Source organism: Parasteatoda tepidariorum, chromosome 12 (assembly GCF_982258835.1).
Source record: "Parasteatoda tepidariorum strain Cologne lab strain chromosome 12, Ptep-v5.0, whole genome shotgun sequence".
Taxonomy (NCBI): Eukaryota; Metazoa; Arthropoda; class Arachnida; order Araneae; family Theridiidae; genus Parasteatoda; species Parasteatoda tepidariorum.
Genome location: NC_141766.1, coordinates 32,466,356 through 32,478,878, shown reverse-complemented (window position 1 = coordinate 32,478,878; position 12,523 = coordinate 32,466,356). Strand labels below are relative to the sequence as shown.

The following is a 12,523-nucleotide window of genomic DNA, read 5'->3' as shown; positions in this document are numbered from 1 at the left end:
TTGATAATTTTTTGTTGAATTATACATTTAAATTGTACAAATAGATGTTCCTAATACAGTATTAACCTTTACTTTTAATATTTTAATTACTATTATTTCAGTTTTTATATTAATTTTTAATGAATTATATTAATTTTAAAAGAACTGGAAATATCATTTGTTTACATATGAAGGGTTTAATTCATTATATCAATAAGTTTTTTTCATCAAACTGTTTGATTGAATTATTTCAGTTAGGTTTAGTTCAGGGTACTTTACAATTTTCTGGAATTTCCACTTTATAACAATGCAATGCACAGAAACACACTCATTATTGAGAGTTTCTTAAAAAATGGTATCTTGTATTATTGTAACTTATCATTATACTGTTCCAAGCCCTTTGTATTATGTGATATGTATTTTGGTAAATTTTGACTTATTTTGAGGACTTGATCTATATTAGAAAAATGTATATTTCATGATGTTAAGGATCTTTAGTTTTAATGCTATGTATTACTTAAAGCATTTATTTTTATACATACAATTTTGTTGTAAACATTGTTTCCATTTTCTTTAGTTTAAACATTGTTTTCTGTTTTAAAATTATTGAGTGCATTTCTTTGTCTAGTCATATTGATAAACTAGTGAATACCATATTAAATTCTTATGCATTATTTTGGCGTGTAGTTAATGGTGTGTGTGATGGGTAAAAGATTATGTGCAGTATTATCACTTTTAAGTTTTTTCTTGTTTGTTTGAATGCAATTATATTGTAATCTTTGTTGATAAATGTTTATTTTAAATTTGATTTCCAAATAAAACAATTCCAGTTTTATTGAATTTTCTAATTTTGTTTTGCACAATACTTGCAGATAATCTCTAGTTTTCATCTGAATAGCTAGGAAAGTCCCAAAAACTTTATCTGTATATCTTTTGTAGTTGTCTTGATATTCCCGTTAAAAAAATATTTTGTTCAGATTTTTAGTACTTTGTCTTGATATTCTAGATTTTTGTTAATGTTCAGAGCATACCATTTTCTACTAGTACAAATGCGGATTTTAAAATAATCTATTCCAGTAATCGGAAGATATAGATCCAACAACTTATTGTTTCAATTAATAAAATCGCAAAATTCAGTTATTCAAACTAAAGTACCATCCACTAATTATATACACGATTCAGGCATATAGAATATACAAATTAAAAAACGCCTTCTTAGCTTTTGTTATATTGTATTATGTGATATTTAACATTATAAGAAAAAATCAGATAAAAATGTTTTTTTTCTTCGGGGGGCTATGAAAAATCTTCAAGTATTTTGGCTAAAACCCGCTTTTTAGTTTTTTAATGACAAATCATACCCTTTATTATGTTGAAAAGTGTCATATTTAACGCTATGAAGAAGAATTAAGATAGTATAAATTGTGATTTGCCTGTAAAAAAAATGTTTGAAATTTGAAGAAAAAAAATTAAATTAAATTTTTTAAATATATTTTCAGCATTTTAATAAATAGTTTTCCCTTTTTCCTTTCCGATAACACCAAAATTGATAAAAGTGGCTCGCAAGGAAAAAAAATTTCATTGTTAATAGATAGATAGGAGCCACATTTTTCTAATTACCCCATTTACTAAATTGAGCCTAATTTCAATGTGGCCGCTTAATTAGTATTGGTCTTAAAAACTTTAGTCTCTTCATTATGCACTTTTTCCTTTAAAAAAAATCGTAAAAATCTGTAACATGGCAGCAACTGAATTTTTTTGGCCTATTTCAAACAGAATGTCCATTAGAGATTTTGGTCCATTTCAAATGGAATGTGAATTTAATAGTCTATAAGACTCGTATATTTTTTATTTTATGGTTTCATTAAATAAAATAAAAAATGAACATATATTTTTAAAATTTTTCATAATAATGTTATTTGATGCTGTGATTGTTTTAAAATGTAAAATTTCTGATTATAAACCTTTGTTGTCTATTTACAATTAAATTACTTTAATACATATAAATTAAAATTTCTTAAGTTTTTAGAATATCACCATAAGCATTGTAATTTTAACCAAAAATTGGTGTTCTGAGAATTTTTTTTTTATTTAAATTTTTTTTTAGGTTTTTAATGCATAAAGTAAAGTATATTTTTAAATTTTTGTCTGGTTCTGCAATGGCTTTAAAAGAATTATAAAATTATGATAATTTTGCCCAATTTAATAACTTGTATGATTGAGTAAACTGTTAAAAAATTTAGGAGAAAAGGTTCGGAAAAAAAAAATTCTGTCCAAAATGCAATTTTTAGACCAGAAATTAAAAAAAAATTTTGGTATTCAAATTCTGAAAGTACAGAAAAATACCTTAATTGAATATAAATATAGTTGCATTGCAATGAAAATTTGCAACATTGGTAATTATTGGTAAACATGTGTAATTATTTGAAAATTACAAGTAAATTAATAAAGTGGAGAAAGGCATGATGCGGATCATAGTTTTAAGAAAGACGAAGAAAAAAGTCCCTGATTTTTGCTGAAAATCATGAAAAATCATCATTTTCCCGCCAACTGTGTAAATGTTTCCTATTTAGGAAAAAATTTTCTACAATCATTGCGTCATCTTCCAGGAATATTTAGAGACGAGAAAATGACGGGTATAAAATATATGTTTTTTCTTTGCTTCAAACATTATATAACTATGATCTCTTAAAATCAATTATAACACCGTAAATTTGCGAAATTTTTCTTTGATTCAATTAAAAAATTTTAATTACAAACTTAAAAAGTTATAATTAATTCGACTTTTCAACTGTGAAATTTTTTAAAAATAAATATTTTTAATTTTGCATATTTTATTAGTGTGCACTTGGCCGAATACCACCCCAGTTACATCAACTTATCTTGATGCCCTGGAATCTTGTTTTATTTAATTGAATACTGATACCTCTGTTAACGACATTAGTTACCCCCTCGTCATAACGTGTAGAGCCCCGCAGTGGACTGATCGTAAAAACACGGTTCCCTGGAGAACACTGAAGTCAAGCATCACTGGCTCCGGTCAGAAAGCGGGTGGGTGACCACTTTGATCAGCCTGTTTAGGGAACGAATTACACTGTTTTAACTTACAGTGCTCTACTTCGCGCGCAGGTCGTTGGGCTACCAAAGCAGGGGAGCCATGCCTTCTACAGAGGATCAAAATTGCGATGGCATGTCTTTAGGCCTGGTTTCTTAGGACAGGACGCCGTCAGCTGGAAATCAGCGCTAACCTCTGATTGGTCCATTTGTGAGTTTGATAGTATACGTCATCGAACGCTCATCTTGAACTCGATGACGTTTACTATCAAACTCACAAATGGACCAATCAGAGGTTAGTGCTGATTTCCAGCTGACAGCGTCCTGTCCTAAGAAACCAGGCCTTTTGGATCATTCTCAGGGATGTTTCCCAGACCATCGCCAATAGCCCATTGTGCAGCTCTAGTGCGACGTAAATAAAGCACCTACCTACCTAAGTATGCTAATCAAGCTGTATCATAAGCAAAATTTGTCGAAAAAAGAACTAAGTTCATTGAGACATATATCCACATTTATTTAAAATGGTGACCCTTAAGAAGCCTGAGTGTAAACTTATATTTTTAGGACTACGTTCTCAAAAGCAGGCATTTGTTGAAATATATAAAAATAAAATAGATTTTTTTGAAATCTCAGTGATCTTTCCCCTTTTAATTTAACCCCTTAACGCACAGATTGTTTGAAAGAAACCGACCAAAGAAAAATAAATTTTTTTATTTATGTAAAAAAACACACTTTAGAACAAGGTTTCCATTTGTTGCCGCTTCTGGTTCAACTTTTCTTCTGGTGGACAATTTTGATATACTGCGCTTTTGTTCCATGGAAAAAGGCTAGATTTTATTCTTGAATCCTATGTAAATTATAAATATCAATAAATCGATTTTTTTTCTTAGCTTTCACATTGTTATTTTCAATTCTCGATTATATTCAAGTGTGAAAAATTATATCAGCATAAAATACAACGTCGCTCGAATTATCTCGAGTGTGCACAATTTGGCCTGTTTATCGCGCTCGAATTAACTCCAGCACAGAGTTAAGGGGTTAATACTTCTTCGTTCACGAATACATACTGTCTGTGATTTTTATTTCAAATTAATTTTTATACCTGCTTATCGAAACAGTCCCTATTTATAATTAGTTTTAAATATCTTTATATGCTTTTTACAGAAATTTTGCTTTTTTCAATATGCTTTTTTCAGAAATTTTGATGTGTAAAATCATACTATAAGAGGTAAAAAAAAAAAAAAAAAGATTCCTCAAAGTCTTTTGAGGAATCTGATATACAAGGTGTCTGAAGAGTATGTAAACGATTGACTGTTGCAAGAAATACGCATCCGATTAACAATCTGAAAAGACGCATGTGTACAGAACAGCTTATACATTTTCATTTTGCGATTACAGTGCCCTCTGTGAAGTAAAATGTAAAAACTTGTCAATCAAATTGGGGGTATTTGTTTTCTAGAGAGTTTAAATCTGCAATAAAAGATGGGGATTCCTGTTCAAGATTTTGAAGTTTCTCTTTGAAGAATCTGATATTCAGGATGACTGAAAAGTATGGAAATAGTGAAATATCTCATGAAATACGCTTCGGGTCAAATATCTGAAAATACAATTGAGTGCGGAACAACTTATACCTCCTTTTTGTTTTCCGATTACAGTGCCATCTGTAAAACAAAATGCAAAACCTTGCGATCGCTTTGAGGAATCTGATATTCAGGCTGTCTGAAAAGTACGGAAACAGTCAAATATCTCATGAAGTCTTAAATATCTTTAAAAAAAAGAAGAAAAAAAATTTAAAAGAAACCACGTGAGTACAAAACATCTTTTCGAATTAGAATGCAAAAACCTGTTGGTTAAATTGGGATATTTTTTTCTGGGATTCCTGTTTAAAGTTGAGAAATATCTAATACATTAGGCTTTCAAAAAATAAGAGAATGGTCAAATATATCATGAAATACGCATTGAATTAAAAATCTAAAAATACAAGTGTGTACAAAACAGCTTATACCCAGTATTCGTTTTACAATTTGCTGCGCTATCTGTGTTGTAAAACTCAAAAACCAGTTGGTAAAATCGTAGTTTCTTTCTTTCGCCCCCCCTTTTTTTTTTTTGAAAAATTCAAAATTGTCAGAAAAAGAAAAAAAATACGGATTCTTGTTTTTGATTTTGAATTCGCTCTCATTCCACTTTCAGTTGATGAAGATATAGATAGGTAGTCGAGTTTGATATAATGGAATACAACGAAATATTTGATAAATTTCGAAAATATTTCATGCTTATATTTTTCAGATTCTTAATACAATGAATACTTCGCAATATATTTGAACATTTCTTACTTTTCGAACTCTCAATATACATACATTTTAATTTTCTTAAATGAAATTTTGTAAATTACAATTTATTAATATATTCAATAAGGATTTTGCAAAATTATACTCAGGGTATTTATCAATGAAAATCGAATTTAATTTTGTTAAAATATTTATTTTATTCTTAATTTCGATTTTCTTTACACCACTTTGAGCTGCCGAGAAAAAACACGAGATCCGAATCACCTGATAACTTCCCTCTAACGTCAGATGAAATCAAATAGACGTAAAATGTTTGTACATTCTATTCTGATTAATCGTTATTATCAAAAGAATTGTGTGGAGAGTTTAAACAAGAATGTTATTTATGACAAATTCTTTTGAAATAAAATATTAAGAGAAAAATTTATACAGTTTACGATTGCAAATTTAAACAGTTAAAATTTAAGCAGTTTTTTTACTTGTTCCTACAACTAATTTTCTTTTTTTATTATGAATTTAAAAAAAATAAATGTTTTATTATTTTATTTTCAATTCTTTTTTAAGTTTGATGACACTCTAAAAAGTATGAAAAGTTGAAAAAAAAATTTCTTCCTTATTTTATTTATTTATTTTTGAAATTGAAAAAGCCAGAAACTAATTTTTGCTTAACGATTTTTTTAAAAAACATAATATATATTTTAATTAAAAAATACCACTTTTTTGAAACATGCATCACTGTTTGAAAAATCGATATTTCGTTTATTTTAACCTCTCATCAGTTTTTTTTATATTTTTGATTGTGAAATTAAAAAAAAAATTTATAAGAGATTTTATTATATTATTTTAATTTTTTGAGTTGTTCCTTATGGAATGATGACACTTCAATTGAAATAATTAAACGCTGAAATTTAGTTTTGTTGAACGAACTTTTTTTTAAAATTTCATTCAAAATACATTTTTGTTAAAAATATCACTTTTTTAAAAAACATTCATCATTTTTAGGAAAATAGATATATCTTTTGTTTGTAACTACTGCCTTTTTTTTTTCAATTTTTGATAATGAAATTAAAAAAAAATTCTTCATCTATAAATGTTTTTATCATGTTATATTAATTTTTTTTTATAGTTATACGTTTCTTATCTTTTAATGATTTTCTAATTGAAATAATAAAAAGCATATATTTTGCTGAATGATTATTTAAAAAAAAAATTTGAATTAAAATGCATTTTTGTTATATTATTCTGTTGTATTTTTGCTGTATTTTGTTGTATTTTGTAATACTTTTTTTAAAATATCACTACTTTTAGAGAAATCGATGCAATTCGACTTTTCCTCGTTTTATAAAAATTAAATTATTGTAATTATGAATAATTTTATTTTTCACATAGTTCAGATTTATTTTTACTTGCCGTAACTTATGCTCTTCACAGAAAGGAATAACATTTGATATACAGTGAGCAAAATAGAAAACAGACTACTATGAATAACTTGTGATCTAATGTTCGGAACTTCTAGTTCTTGGACTGAATCTTAATGGCTGGAGGGGATGATTTCAAATATGTTAATTAATAAGTACAGGCGATATTTTAAGTAACGAAATTAGACACAAAAACGCACTTCCTCCAAATAAACTTATCATTTTTTATATGTATCGGATTTCTGATCCCTAAGATATAGGGGGTAGCTTCAATCTGGGAAATATTGTCCCAATAGTTTGGTTAGGATAGAGCTCCAAAGTTTGAACCCCGTAATATTAATTTTACTTTTTGGGTTTTTTGCTATATCTCAAGAATATTTTAGGCGAATCGAAAAATTTTTACGTACAATTATAGAAATTGTTTATTTGTTTTTTCATGGATAACTCCATGCAAAAAAAAAAAGAAATACAAAGAAAAAAAAACCAAATTGGTAAATATTTATTATTTGTTATAATTTTATTCAATAATGGTCGTAAATTGTTTTTAACTGTAAGGTGTACAATTTTTTACATCATTTTGAAGAATGTAATTTTACATGACAAAATACAAAATTTGAGCGAAATCGGTCGAAAAGTTCCTGAAAAATTGAATTTGTAGTAAGTCAGGTACTTAAAATTCGATTTCTCAGGAACTATAAGACCGATTGTGCTCAAATTTTCTATTTTGTCACATAAAATTCCATTTTTTAAAATTTTGTAAAAAATTGTATTCCATTCGATTCAAAACTTTTTCGACCATTATTAAATAAAATAATAAAAAATAATAAATATTTTCTTAACCTTTTTTTTTTTTTTTTGCATGAATTTATATTTAGATGAAAGAACTTTATAATTGTGCGCAAAATTTTTTTAAATTCGCTTAAAAAATTCTCGAAATATATCGAAGTATGCAAAAAAAAAGAAAAAAAAATTCTAAGAAGCTGCTTAAAACTTTGGAAAGCTCTACTAACTATTGGGACCATATTTCACAGATTGCGACTACTCCCTATATTTTGGGAGTCAAATGTGCGAATCCGTCGAAAAAAATGTATGTTTATTTAGAGAAAGTACGTTTTTGTGTCTGATTTCGTATATCGTCAGCACTTATTAATTAATATATTTGAGGTTACCCTCTTGAACCATTAAGATTGAGTCTTAGAATGTGAAAATCCGATCGTTAAGCCAAAAGTTATTTAAAGTGTTTTTTATTATTATTATTTTTTTTTGGCGCTCTGCATATCTTGTTCTTAATTTTTTGAAAATCATAGAAAAGAAATTTAAAATTTAAAGATTTAAGCATGCACAGTAAAATACCTATAATAAAAGAAAGAAAAAAAAACTTATTTTTCCTTAATAACTTTTATTACGTCTCATAACCATTTTTTTCACGTTGGAATTTCGACCATCAAAAACTGGTGAGAAGCCTAAATCTGCATTAAGTGGTCAAGGCTGGACACATTCCTCTTGAGTGCAGCCTTAATTGTGGTCCTAATATTTCAGCTAAATTTAAAGTTAGGGACCTAAGGGTTATCGTTGCTTTTTTTTTTCTCCACGCACTACTAAACTCGTTTATCCAAAAATTGTTTTACGTAGAAATAATTTTCAAGTATTTAATTTACTAAGTATTAATTAAGTTAAATTATTAATTATTACTAACTATTAATTAAGTCAAATTATTAGATATGGAAATAAGATCTGATCGAACAATGCTAAGGAACATCCCTTTTGTAAAAGCGCTTAGGATATATCTCAACGTTTGGCAGAAAAAAATTAACACATATTTAATTTACTAACTATAAAAAATCAAATTATAAGATATGAAAGTAACATCCAATCGAACAATACTAAGGAACTTCCTTTTGTAAAAGCGTTTAAGATATATTTAAACGTTTGGCAGCAAGAAATTCACACATATTTAATTTACTAACTATAAAAAATCAAATTATAAGATATGAAAGTAACATCCAATCGAACAATACTAAGGAACTTCCTCTTTGTAAAAGCGTTTAAGATATATTTCAACGCTTGGCAGAAAAAAATTAACACATATTTAATTTACTAACTATAAAAAATCAAATTATAAGATATGAAAATAACACCCAATCGAACAATACTAAGGAACTTCCTTTTGTAAAAGCGTTTAAGATATATTTAAACGTTTGGCAGCAAACAATTCACACATATTTAATTTACTAACTATAAAAAATCAAATTATAAGATATGAAAGTAACACCCAATCGAACAATACTAAGGAACTTCCTCTTTGTAAAAGCGTTTAAGATATATTTCAACGCGTGGCAGAAAAAAATTAACACATATTTAATTTACTAACTATAAAAAATCAAACTATAAGATATGAAAATAACACCCAATCGAACAATACTAAGGAACTTCCTTTTGTAAAAGCGTTTAAGATATATTTCAACGTTTGGCAGGAAAAAATTAACACATATTTAATTTGCTAACTATAAAAAATCAAATTATAAGATATGAAAATACGATCTGATCGAGCAATGCTAAGGAACTTCCTTTTTGTTAAAGCTCTTATGATATATTTCAAAGTTTGGCAAAAAAAATTCACACATATTTAATTTACTAACTATAAAAAATCAAATTATAAGATACGAAAATAACACCCAATCGAACAATACTAAGGAAGGAACTTCCTTTTTGTAAAAGCGTTTAAGACATATTTCAACGTTTGGCAGAAAAAAATTAATACATATTTAATTTACTAACTATGAAAAATCAAATTATAAGATATGAAAATAACACCCAATCGAACAATACTAAGGAACTTCCTTTTGTAAAAGCGTTTAAGATATATTTCAACGTTTGGCAGAAAAAAATTAACACATATTTAATTTACTAACTATAAAAAATCAAATTATAAGATATGAAAATAACACACAATCGAACAATACTAAGGAACTTCCTTTTGTAAAAGCGTTTAAGATATATTTCAACGTTTGGCAGAAAAAAATTAACACATATTTAATTTACTAACTATAAAAAATCAAATTATAAGATATGAAAATACGATCTGATCGAACAATGCTAAGGAACTTCCTTTTCTTAAAGCTCTTAAGATATATTTCAACGTTTGGCAAAAAAAATTAACACGTATTTAATTTACTAACTATAAAAATCAAATTATAAAATATGAAAATAACACCCAATGCAGAGATCTGATCGAACAATATTAAGGAACTTTCTTTTGTAACACAGCGCTTATGATATATTTCAATGTTTGACATAAAAAAGGAAATCCGCCCGAACAGGGACTCGAACCCTGGACCGTTAGGTTAAAAGCCTAACGCTCTACCGACTGAGCTATCCGGGCTCGTCCAATTTGACTTAAGTTATCTATAAGTGCGAGACATAGATATAAAGAAAATGTGTGACTAACGCAACTTAGCTTTCCGCTTTGTACTTTCCGTTGCTAATATCGATCGAACCCGTATAACTGTTATTATTTTGAGTCAGGGACTAATATAGGGGAAATGGATTTCTCACTTTACCCCAGCGGGGAGATTTTGTAAAGTAACACGCAATTGACAGACCGGTTTTACGCACAAAAAGTGGCGCTCGCATCTTTGTGTGTACTATTTTCTGACTTTCCCGCGGTACATAAGCATTGCGCTTTAAATAGTGTTGATCATTAAAAAGCAGTTTAATTTAAATTCTACATTTTATTTTATTTCTGAGAATAAGTATATTATTTTGCGTATTGCTTAAAGATGTCTATATATCACTTGTAATCTATTTGTTTGTTTATTGAAGTTTTAATACAAGAGATCATTCAGATACCGGACAATTATATACTTAAGTTTCGGTTTTGTTTCGTTTCGGTTTTCAGAATTCGGGTTAATTATAACTGAAGGGAGGATATTTGCTTATTTAATCATAGTTACTAGTTTAGAGCGTTTGTTTCTATTATAACTTAAGTATAAATGCTTATTTTAGTATTTTGTTTACATTTAAGTATGTATACATTTATCAGAGCGAATTCAAAACTAAAACACTTTACTCTTTATTAGCTAACTATTATTGTTTCAAAATCGCTATAGATAAAAATGCTTTATGTGACGCATTAAAAAAAAAAAAGTAAGCAATGCAACCATAAATTTATTAAATTTTTTTTATGAGATTAAATAATAAAAATCTTTTTTCATCAAAGCAATTATTCGTAGCATTTGTTATGAATTTGATTGCATAGTTCTTCTATCAATAACCGATCTTTATAAATGCATTTAAAATCCCTTTACAGTTTAAGTCATAGTGAATTATTTGCAAGGTACAAGCACACGAATAATTATTTGAATAAGTAATTTATATATATATATATATATATATATATATATATATATATATATATATATATATATATATATATATATATATATATATATATATATATATATATATATATATATATATATATATATATATATATATATATATATATATATATATATATATATATATATATATATATATATCCCTATCGAAATCAGATAAATCATTTCTTTTTATCCTCAAATAACTATATACCCTTCTAGTGAATTGCAATTAATCAAATGCCCTTCTTTTGTAGTTTTAACAAGGAAGAAAGATAAAATAATTCATAATTTATGTAAATATTGAAGTTTTGCTGTCTTTATGAATTATTTTTTTTCAGAGAAGGCAATCATATTTTGCGTTACACGAAAAGGGAAATCACGAAAATGTCTTTCAGATTGCTTGGCGTTTAAGGAATTCCAGCTAAATACTCAGTAATCGCAATGAATTTTTATTTTATTTTATATAATGAATCATTTTTTTAGCATCCTTGTCAGACAGCCAATCATGCTTGTGAATATAACGAAATACTCTTATTTTTGTAATTTGTCCGAAAATAATCGGTTTTATTTTAAAAGCGCATATAAATATATATTGTCGTTAAGCAAACAAACAAAAAATGTGTGAAAATATAAATAAAACTGTAACAGTGAAAAAGTAGTTAAAAAATGTGACTAAGAGCACTGCAAAAAAATTTCAGTTTACCTCAATATCAAAAATAGTGTCAACTATACAGCAAAATTTTTTACAACGTGGATTTCGTAATCTGTTTTTTTTTAAAGCTAAATGTCGTCTAAAGATATTGATATCACTTGTTTAATAATCAAGAAACTGCTTTACGGCTTTATATCCTGCTGAAAAGCAATAGCAACGTGAATGTTGCGTAGAATACCTGATTTTGTATGCTTTTGATAAAAATTAAAAAAAAAAAAAGAATATCAGTGAATTGGATGAATTGAAATTTATTAAGAAATTATTTCAAAATTATTTTTTAAATTAAAAGTTAAAAAAGTTGCAGTTAAAATTAATAAAATACTAAAAATCATTTTTAAAATTAGAAGCTTTTTTCTTAAACGGTGGAAAACGATAAAAAATAACGATAAAAAAAGCATTTCTAAAAAAAAAAAACAGGACTTGGGGCCCATAAAGTTTTCGAAACGGCCAATGACTGTATGTATAACAGCTTTTTTATGAAAGTGTCATTCATATTTATTGCAGGTTTTATGGATCTGAGGAAATGAAGCTTATCCAAGCATTTTTCATATATTTCCATGTCAATAAACAAAAACGACAAAAACCTTATCACATCTCATTTCTCTTTTATAAAAATAAAAGTTCTTGCTTTAAGTATATTGGATAAAGAATTGGAAAGAATTTTTTTGAATTTTCGATAATATTAATTTA

The 12,523-nt window shown here is 26.9% G+C and overlaps 1 non-coding gene across 1 annotated transcript; it reads right to left on the bottom strand.

The window, feature by feature from the left end:
* Positions 1 to 10,048: 10,048 nt before the first annotated feature.
* On the bottom strand, positions 10,049 to 10,121 carry TRNAK-UUU (transfer RNA lysine (anticodon UUU)). The gene has a single exon. It is a non-coding gene; the product is annotated as a tRNA-Lys (tRNA).
* Between the last annotated feature and the right edge of the window lie 2,402 nt (positions 10,122 to 12,523).